Source organism: Schistocerca cancellata, chromosome 1 (assembly GCF_023864275.1).
Source record: "Schistocerca cancellata isolate TAMUIC-IGC-003103 chromosome 1, iqSchCanc2.1, whole genome shotgun sequence".
NCBI classification, from domain to species: domain Eukaryota; kingdom Metazoa; phylum Arthropoda; class Insecta; order Orthoptera; family Acrididae; genus Schistocerca; species Schistocerca cancellata.
This window is the reverse complement of record NC_064626.1, coordinates 880,760,745-880,770,032: the sequence shown is the minus strand read 5'-3', so window position 1 is coordinate 880,770,032 and position 9,288 is coordinate 880,760,745. Positions and strand designations below refer to the sequence as shown.

General features: G+C 48.8%; 4 non-coding genes across 4 annotated transcripts; all 4 read left to right on the top strand.

Moving 5' to 3' along the window:
• Window positions 1-2,091: 2,091 nt before the first annotated feature.
• On the top strand, window positions 2,092-2,254 carry LOC126095744 (U1 spliceosomal RNA). Its single transcript, XR_007521975.1, has one exon. It is a non-coding gene; the product is annotated as a U1 spliceosomal RNA (small nuclear RNA).
• Window positions 2,255-4,400: 2,146 nt separating this feature from the next.
• LOC126095807 (U1 spliceosomal RNA) lies at window positions 4,401-4,563 on the top strand. The gene has a single exon (XR_007521988.1). It is a non-coding gene; the product is annotated as a U1 spliceosomal RNA (small nuclear RNA).
• Window positions 4,564-6,706: 2,143 nt separating this feature from the next.
• Window positions 6,707-6,869, top strand: LOC126095733 (U1 spliceosomal RNA). Its single transcript, XR_007521974.1, has one exon. It is a non-coding gene; the product is annotated as a U1 spliceosomal RNA (small nuclear RNA).
• A 2,142-nt stretch (window positions 6,870-9,011) lies between these two features.
• Window positions 9,012-9,174, top strand: LOC126095729 (U1 spliceosomal RNA). Its single transcript, XR_007521973.1, has one exon. It is a non-coding gene; the product is annotated as a U1 spliceosomal RNA (small nuclear RNA).
• The last annotated feature ends 114 nt before the right edge of the window (window positions 9,175-9,288 follow it).

The following is a 9,288-nucleotide window of genomic DNA, read 5'->3' as shown; positions in this document are numbered from 1 at the left end:
GACCGTGAGTAATTTGCCAGCTTCTCATAACCGACTAGAAGTGACAAAATACACTAGGAAACGGCGTCCAGAGCCAGCGCACTGCTCTTTAACCGCGTGGCACGCGCGCTCGTAATAGCAGCGGCAGCCGCGAGATGGCTCAGGCCATCTAACTTGGCTATGATTTCCGTATTAACGGTCGAACGGCCCCTTTTAGCATTCTCTGTCCATGAACGGATTGCGCGCCAAACGTTATTCGACGGCGCGGCATTCCCTGCAAGCACAGTAACTGCTGTGGCGCGAGCGGGCGTACAGGGGCCATCGGCCAGCCGAACGCTTTGGCGCCTGTGGCATGGTACATGAGGGGCCGGAAGCAAGCGTCTAGCGTAGCGTCTCGAGACTTGCAGACTTGCGGCACTTGAGGAGCTTGTGGGGACGTGAATCGAAGGAAATAACATGACGAGCTGCACCGAAAACGAGAAACATATAGATTCTAGCCAACAGCGCCCTGTGCTCCCAGACGGCCACCCATCCAAGCCCAACCTCGGTGATCGGACGAGAACCGGCGTATTTGTACCCTTCTCTTACCCCGTTGCCGTTGGCGAAGTGAATGCTGCAACGTGTGCCGGCAAGTCAGCTTCGGATCCTCACTCAACTTCCACACACAGTGAATATCTTCCTGGCCACGACAGTTTCCCGCCGCAGTTGGCGTCTACCTGCTCTAAGGAATGGCCTTTCGTCGCAGTGGTTGTGTTTCATCTGACAACTTTGCAGGCAACCTAAAATAACGCTTGGAAATGAGCAATTAAAGCACGAGGAGGACTGAAAACTGCCGCAAGAAATTATTAAGCTCGGTTTCGATTGCAACAATTCCAATGAAATTCTCACGTACACTAATTGCAGAGGTAGGTAGGATTAAATAAATTCGTTGTTGAATCACTACATTCGGAAAAAAAAAAAAACACACACACTTTATTGTTTAATATCATTTCTTTACACTTCAAAACTGTCACTACTTCAAAAACAAGCAATTTAATTTATCCTTACTTACTCATGTCCAAGCAAAGAGACAGAGAGAGGTAAATGTAATGCCCCGCAGCAGTTTCAAATGTTTGCACATATAAAACTACTCATAGCGTCACCATAGTCATAAGATATTAATCATTTATGAAATGCCGCAAAATTAATCTGCAGCAAGCTGTGTTGCCATTAGGTGGCAATGGCATTGTTTTCACAGTGCTACCTAGTAGTGTGCAGCCTAAACGAATTAATTACTTCCCCTAAACTTTTCCATCTAGCTTAAATAATGAAGCATTATTTTTCTCATACACTTTCATATGCGTGAAGGAAATATCTCCACATTCTGAATTAAAGAGAACACAAATTTCGTTCGAGCTTTCCAGATCGTGCTCGAGATGAACAGAAAGAAGAAGTGTTACCTTACCTCAAGTGTCTTCTGTTCCATCAGCGTCCAATGGGGTAAGTTGCAGTTTTTGCTCATTATTGTCTTTCCTTAAGAGCCTGCTGACGTGATGTTTGTCCCTCGTGTACAACACCCACGAGTGCATACAGCTTCCTTAGAACATCTGATAGTCAGAGCCTGGTCCTTCGGTTGCTCAGCGACAGACAAGGGCGATTGACAATGCTGCCGTATTTCCTAGCACTAAGGGCTCCCACGGAGGGAGCAAAGGTAAGAGCAATAATTGATTTTGTGGCTTGCACTGTGGCTGGAAAGAAACAGTCATTCAGCAAATCTCATTTGCCGTTTTTTGACACCGGCCGAGAAAGAGGGCGACTTTCAGGCGGAGAGGGTGGCTCGAAGGCGGTAACCCCGACATGGCCCGCCATCTCCCGGAGGGTGCAGTAACTTAACCCCAGCAACGGCCGGCGCCGCGAGTCGCGATGTCTTCCGCACGAAAAATGCATCGCTTTCTGCAGAAGGCCGTTATTGTGCCTGTCTGCCTGCTAACTCGACGGCCAACAGCGCGTTTCTAAGGAAGCAAGTACATTCACGGCACCATGCTCTTCGCCGAATGCGACAACGTCAAGAGTTCTCGTTCCACTACGATAGCGCGACGCATTACAAATATTCGCCTGTGGCCGAGGAGAAGCATACTTACCTGGCGTAGAGGATACCGTGATCATGAAGGCGGTTCCTCCGGGGTGAGGCTTGTCCATTGCACTTCGGTCGAGCTGACCCCCGCGATTACTCCAAATGCGAGTAACTCGGGCGCATAATTTTTGGTAGTCGGGACTGCGTTCGCGCTGTCCCGGTGCTAATCTCCATTACAATCAAAGCTTCTCCTCGTGTCTGACGATAAGCACTGACCGTGAGTAATTTGCCAGCTTCTCATAACCGACTAGAAGTGACAAAATACACTAGGAAACGGCGGTCCAGAGCCAGCGCACTGCTCTTTAACCGCGTGGCACGCGCGCTCGTAATAGCAGCGGCAGCCGCGAGATGGCTCAGGCCATCTAACTTGGCTATGATTTCCGTATTAACGGTCGAACGGCCCCTTTTAGCATTCTCTGTCCATGAACGGATTGCGCGCCAAACGTTATTCGACGGCGCGGCATTCCCTGCAAGCACAGTAACTGCTGTGGCGCGAGCGGGCGTACAGGGGCCATCGGCCAGCCGAACGCTTTGGCGCCTGTGGCATGGTACATGAGGGGCCGGAAGCAAGCGTCTAGCGTAGCGTCTCGAGACTTGCAGACTTGCGGCACTTGAGGAGCTTGTGGGGACGTGAATCGAAGGAAATAACATGACGAGCTGCACCGAAAACGAGAAACATATAGATTCTAGCCAACAGCGCCCTGTGCTCCCAGACGGCCACCCATCCAAGCCCAACCTCGGTGATCGGACGAGAACCGGCGTATTTGTACCCTTCTCTTACCCCGTTGCCGTTGGCGAGTGAATGCTGCAACGTGTGCCGGCAAGTCAGCTTCGGATCCTCACTCAACTTCCACACACAGTGAATATCTTCCTGGCCACGACAGTTTCCCGCCGCAGTTGGCGTCTACCTGCTCTAAGGAATGGCCTTTCGTCGCAGTGGTTGTGTTTCATCTGACAACTTTGCAGGCAACCTAAAATAACGCTTGGAAATGAGCAATTAAAGCACGAGGAGGACTGAAAACTGCCGCAAGAAATTATTAAGCTCGGTTTCGATTGCAACAATTCCAATGAAATTCTCACGTACACTAATTGCAGAGGTAGGTAGGATTAAATAAATTCGTTGTTGAATCACTACATTCGAAAAAAAAAAAAAAACACACACACTTTATTGTTTAATATCATTTCTTTACACTTCAAAACTGTCACTACTTCAAAAACAAGCAATTTAATTTATCCTTACTTACTCCATGTCCAAGCAAAGAGACAGAGAGAGGTAAATGTAATGCCCGCAGCAGTTTCAAATGTTTGCACATATAAAACTACTCATAGCGTCACCATAGTCATAAGATATTAATCATTTATGAAATGCCCGCAAAATTAATCTGCAGCAAGCTGTGTTGCCATTAGGTGGCAATGGCATTGTTTTCACAGTGCTACCTAGTAGTGGTGCAGCCTAAACGAATTAATTACTTCCCCTAAACTTTTCCATCTAGCTTAAATAATGAAGCATTATTTTTCTCATACACTTTCATATGCGTGAAGGAAATATCTCCACATTCTGAATTAAAGAGAACACAAATTTCGTTCGAGCTTTCCAGATCGTGCTCGAGATGAACAGAAAGAAGAAGTGTTACCTTACCTTCAAGTGTCTTCTGTTCCATCAGCGTCCAATGGGGTAAGTTGCAGTTTTTGCTCATTATTGTCTTTCCTTAAGAGCCTGCTGTACGTGATGTTTGTCCCTCGTGTACAACACCCACGAGTGCATACAGCTTCCTTAGAACATCTGATAGTCAGAGCCTGGTCCTTCGGTTGCTCAGCGACAGACAAGGGCGATTGACAATGCTGCCGTATTTCCTAGCACTAAGGGCTCCCACGGAGGGAGCAAAGGTAAGAGCAATAATTGATTTGTGGCTTGCACTGTGGCTGGAAGAAACAGTCATTCAGCAAATCTCATTTGCCGTTTTTTGACACCGGCCGAGAAAGAGGGGCGACTTTCAGGCGGAGAGGGTGGCTCGAAGGCGGTAACCCCGACATGGCCCGCCATCTCCCGGAGGGTGCAGTAACTTAACCCCAGCAACGGCCGGCGCCGCGAGTCGCGATGTCTTCCGCACGAAAAATGCATCGCTTTCTGCAGAAGGCCGTTATTTGTGCCTGTCTGCTGCTAACTCGACGGCCAACAGCGCGTTTCTAAGGAAGCAAGTACATTCACGGCACCATGCTCTTCGCCGAATGCGACAACGTCAAGAGTTCTCGTTCCACTACGATAGCGCGACGCATTACAAATATTCGCCTGTGGCCGAGGAGAAGCATACTTACCTGGCGTAGAGGATACCGTGATCATGAAGGCGGTTCCTCCGGGGTGAGGCTTGTCCATTGCACTTCGGTCGAGCTGACCCCCGCGATTACTCCAAATGCGAGTAACTCGGGCGCATAATTTTTTGGTAGTCGGACTGCGTTCGCGCTGTCCCGGTGCTAATCTCCATTACAATCAAAGCTTCTCCTCGTGTCTGACGATAAGCACTGACCGTGAGTAATTTGCCAGCTTCTCATAACCGACTAGAAGTGACAAAATACACTAGGAAACGGCGTCCAGAGCCAGCGCACTGCTCTTTAACCGCGTGGCACGCGCGCTCGTAATAGCAGCGGCAGCCGCGAGATGGCTCAGGCCATCTAACTTGGCTATGATTTCCGTATTAACGGTCGAACGGCCCCTTTTAGCATTCTCTGTCCATGAACGGATTGCGCGCCAAACGTTATTCGACGGCGCGGCATTCCCTGCAAGCACAGTAACTGCTGTGGCGCGAGCGGGCGTACAGGGGCCATCGGCCAGCCGAACGCTTTGGCGCCTGTGGCATGGTACATGAGGGGCCGGAAGCAAGCGTCTAGCGGTAGCGTCTCGAGACTTGCAGACTTGCGGCACTTGAGGAGCTTGTGGGGACGTGAATCGAAGGAAATAACATGACGAGCTGCACCGAAAACGAGAAACATATAGATTCTAGCCAACAGCGCCCTGTGCTCCCAGACGGCCACCCATCCAAGCCCAACCTCGGTGATCGGACGAGAACCGGCGTATTTGTACCCTTCTCTTACCCCGTTGCCGTTGGCGAGTGAATGCTGCAACGTGTGCCGGCAAGTCAGCTTCGGATCCTCACTCAACTTCCACACACAGTGAATATCTTCCTGGCCACGACAGTTTCCCGCCGCAGTTGGCGTCTACCTGCTCTAAGGAATGGCCTTTCGTCGCAGTGGTTGTGTTTCATCTGACAACTTTGCAGGCAACCTAAAATAACGCTTGGAAATGAGCAATTAAAGCACGAGGAGGACTGAAAACTGCCGCAAGAAATTATTAAGCTCGGTTTCGATTGCAACAATTCCAATGAAATTCTCACGTACACTAATTGCAGAGGTAGGTAGGATTAAATAAATTCGTTGTTGAATCACTACATTCGGAAAAAAAAAAAAAACACACACACTTATTGTTTAATATCATTTCTTTACACTTCAAAACTGTCACTACTTCAAAAACAAGCAATTTAATTTATCCTTACTTACTCCATGTCCAAGCAAAGAGACAGAGAGAGGTAAATGTAATGCCCGCAGCAGTTTCAAATGTTTGCACATATAAAACTACTCATAGCGTCACCATAGTCATAAGATATTAATCATTTATGAAATGCCCGCAAAATTAATCTGCAGCAAGCTGTGTTGCCATTAGGTGGCAATGGCATTGTTTTCACAGTGCTACCTAGTAGTGGTGCAGCCTAAACGAATTAATTACTTCCCCTAAACTTTTCCATCTAGCTTAAATAATGAAGCATTATTTTTCTCATACACTTTCATATGCGTGAAGGAAATATCTCCACATTCTGAATTAAAGAGAACACAAATTTCGTTCGAGCTTTCCAGATCGTGCTCGAGATGAACAGAAAGAAGAAGTGTTACCTTACCTTCAAGTGTCTTCTGTTCCATCAGCGTCCAATGGGGGTAAGTTGCAGTTTTTGCTCATTATTGTCTTTCCTTAAGAGCCTGCTGACGTGATGTTTGTCCCTCGTGTACAACACCCACGAGTGCATACAGCTTCCTTAGAACATCTGATAGTCAGAGCCTGGTCCTTCGGTTGCTCAGCGACAGACAAGGCGATTGACAATGCTGCCGTATTTCCTAGCACTAAGGGCTCCCACGGAGGGAGCAAAGGTAAGAGCAATAATTGATTTTGTGGCTTGCACTGTGGCTGGAAGAAACAGTCATTCAGCAAATCTCATTTGCCGTTTTTTGACACCGGCCGAGAAAGAGGGCGACTTTCAGGCGGAGAGGGTGGCTCGAAGGCGGTAACCCCGACATGGCCCGCCATCTCCCGGAGGGTGCAGTAACTTAACCCCAGCAACGGCCGGCGCCGCGAGTCGCGATGTCTTCCGCACGAAAAATGCATCGCTTTCTGCAGAAGGCCGTTATTGTGCCTGTCTGCCTGCTAACTCGACGGCCAACAGCGCGTTTCTAAGGAAGCAAGTACATTCACGGCACCATGCTCTTCGCCGAATGCGACAACGTCAAGAGTTCTCGTTCCACTACGATAGCGCGACGCATTACAAATATTCGCCTGTGGCGAGGAGAAGCATACTTACCTGGCGTAGAGGATACCGTGATCATGAAGGCGGTTCCTCCGGGGTGAGGCTTGTCCATTGCACTTCGGTCGAGCTGACCCCCGCGATTACTCCAAATGCGAGTAACTCGGGCGCATAATTTTTGGTAGTCGGGACTGCGTTCGCGCTGTCCCGGTGCTAATCTCCATTACAATCAAAGCTTCTCCTCGTGTCTGACGATAAGCACTGACCGTGAGTAATTTGCCAGCTTCTCATAACCGACTAGAAGTGACAAAATACACTAGGAAACGGCGTCCAGAGCCAGCGCACTGCTCTTTAACCGCGTGGCACGCGCGCTCGTAATAGCAGCGGCAGCCGCGAGATGGCTCAGGCCATCTAACTTGGCTATGATTTCCGTATTAACGGTCGAACGGCCCCTTTTAGCATTCTCTGTCCATGAACGGATTGCGCGCCAAACGTTATTCGACGGCGCGGCATTCCCTGCAAGCACAGTAACTGCTGTGGCGCGAGCGGGCGTACAGGGGCCATCGGCCAGCCGAACGCTTTGGCGCCTGTGGCATGGTACATGAGGGGCCGGAAGCAAGCGTCTAGCGTAGCGTCTCGAGACTTGCAGACTTGCGGCACTTGAGGAGCTTGTGGGGACGTGAATCGAAGGAAATAACATGACGAGCTGCACCGAAAACGAGAAACATATAGATTCTAGCCAACAGCGCCCTGTGCTCCCAGACGGCCACCCATCCAAGCCCAACCTCGGTGATCGGACGAGAACCGGCGTATTTGTACCCTTCTCTTACCCCGTTGCCGTTGGCGAGTGAATGCTGCAACGTGTGCCGGCAAGTCAGCTTCGGATCCTCACTCAACTTCCACACACAGTGAATATCTTCCTGGCCACGACAGTTTCCCGCCGCAGTTGGCGTCTACCTGCTCTAAGGAATGGCCTTTCGTCGCAGTGGTTGTGTTTCATCTGACAACTTTGCAGGCAACCTAAAATAACGCTTGGAAATGAGCAATTAAAGCACGAGGAGGACTGAAAACTGCCGCAAGAAATTATTAAGCTCGGTTTCGATTGCAACAATTCCAATGAAATTCTCACGTACACTAATTGCAGAGGTAGGTAGGATTAAATAAATTCGTTGTTGAATCACTACATTCGGAAAAAAAAAAAAACACACACACTTTATTGTTTAATATCATTTCTTTACACTTCAAAACTGTCACTACTTCAAAAACAAGCAATTTAATTTATCCTTACTTACTCCATGTCCAAGCAAAGAGACAGAGAGAGGTAAATGTAATGCCCGCAGCAGTTTCAAATGTTTGCACATATAAAACTACTCATAGCGTCACCATAGTCATAAGATATTAATCATTTATGAAATGCCGCAAAATTAATCTGCAGCAAGCTGTGTTGCCATTAGGTGGCAATGGCATTGTTTTCACAGTGCTACCTAGTAGTGGTGCAGCCTAAACGAATTAATTACTTCCCCTAAACTTTTCCATCTAGCTTAAATAATGAAGCATTATTTTTCTCATACACTTTCATATGCGTGAAGGAAATATCTCCACATTCTGAATTAAAGAGAACACAAATTTCGTTCGAGCTTTCCAGATCGTGCTCGAGATGAACAGAAAGAAGAAGTGTTACCTTACCTTCAAGTGTCTTCTGTTCCATCAGCGTCCAATGGGGTAAGTTGCAGTTTTTGCTCATTATTGTCTTTCCTTAAGAGCCTGCTGACGTGATGTTTGTCCCTCGTGTACAACACCCACGAGTGCATACAGCTTCCTTAGAACATCTGATAGTCAGAGCCTGGTCCTTCGGTTGCTCAGCGACAGACAAGGGCGATTGACAATGCTGCCGTATTTCCTAGCACTAAGGGCTCCCACGGAGGGAGCAAAGGTAAGAGCAATAATTGATTTTGTGGCTTGCACTGTGGCTGGAAGAAACAGTCATTCAGCAAATCTCATTTGCCGTTTTTTGACACCGGCCGAGAAAGAGGGCGACTTTCAGGCGGAGAGGGTGGCTCGAAGGCGGTAACCCCGACATGGCCCGCCATCTCCCGGAGGGTGCAGTAACTTAACCCCAGCAACGGCCGGCGCCGCGAGTCGCGATGTCTTCCGCACGAAAAATGCATCGCTTTCTGCAGAAGGCCGTTATTGTGCCTGTCTGCCTGCTAACTCGACGGCCAACAGCGCGTTTCTAAGGAAGCAAGTACATTCACGGCACCATGCTCTTCGCCGAATGCGACAACGTCAAGAGTTCTCGTTCCACTACGATAGCGCGACGCATTACAAATATTCGCCTGTGGCCGAGGAGAAGCATACTTACCTGGCGTAGAGGATACCGTGATCATGAAGGCGGTTCCTCCGGGGTGAGGCTTGTCCATTGCACTTCGGTCGAGCTGACCCCCGCGATTACTCCAAATGCGAGTAACTCGGGCGCATAATTTTTGGTAGTCGGGACTGCGTTCGCGCTGTCCCGGTGCTAATCTCCATTACAATCAAAGCTTCTCCTCGTGTCTGACGATAAGCACTGACCGTGAGTAATTTGCCAGCTTCTCATAACCGACTAGAAGTGACAAAATACACTAGGAAACG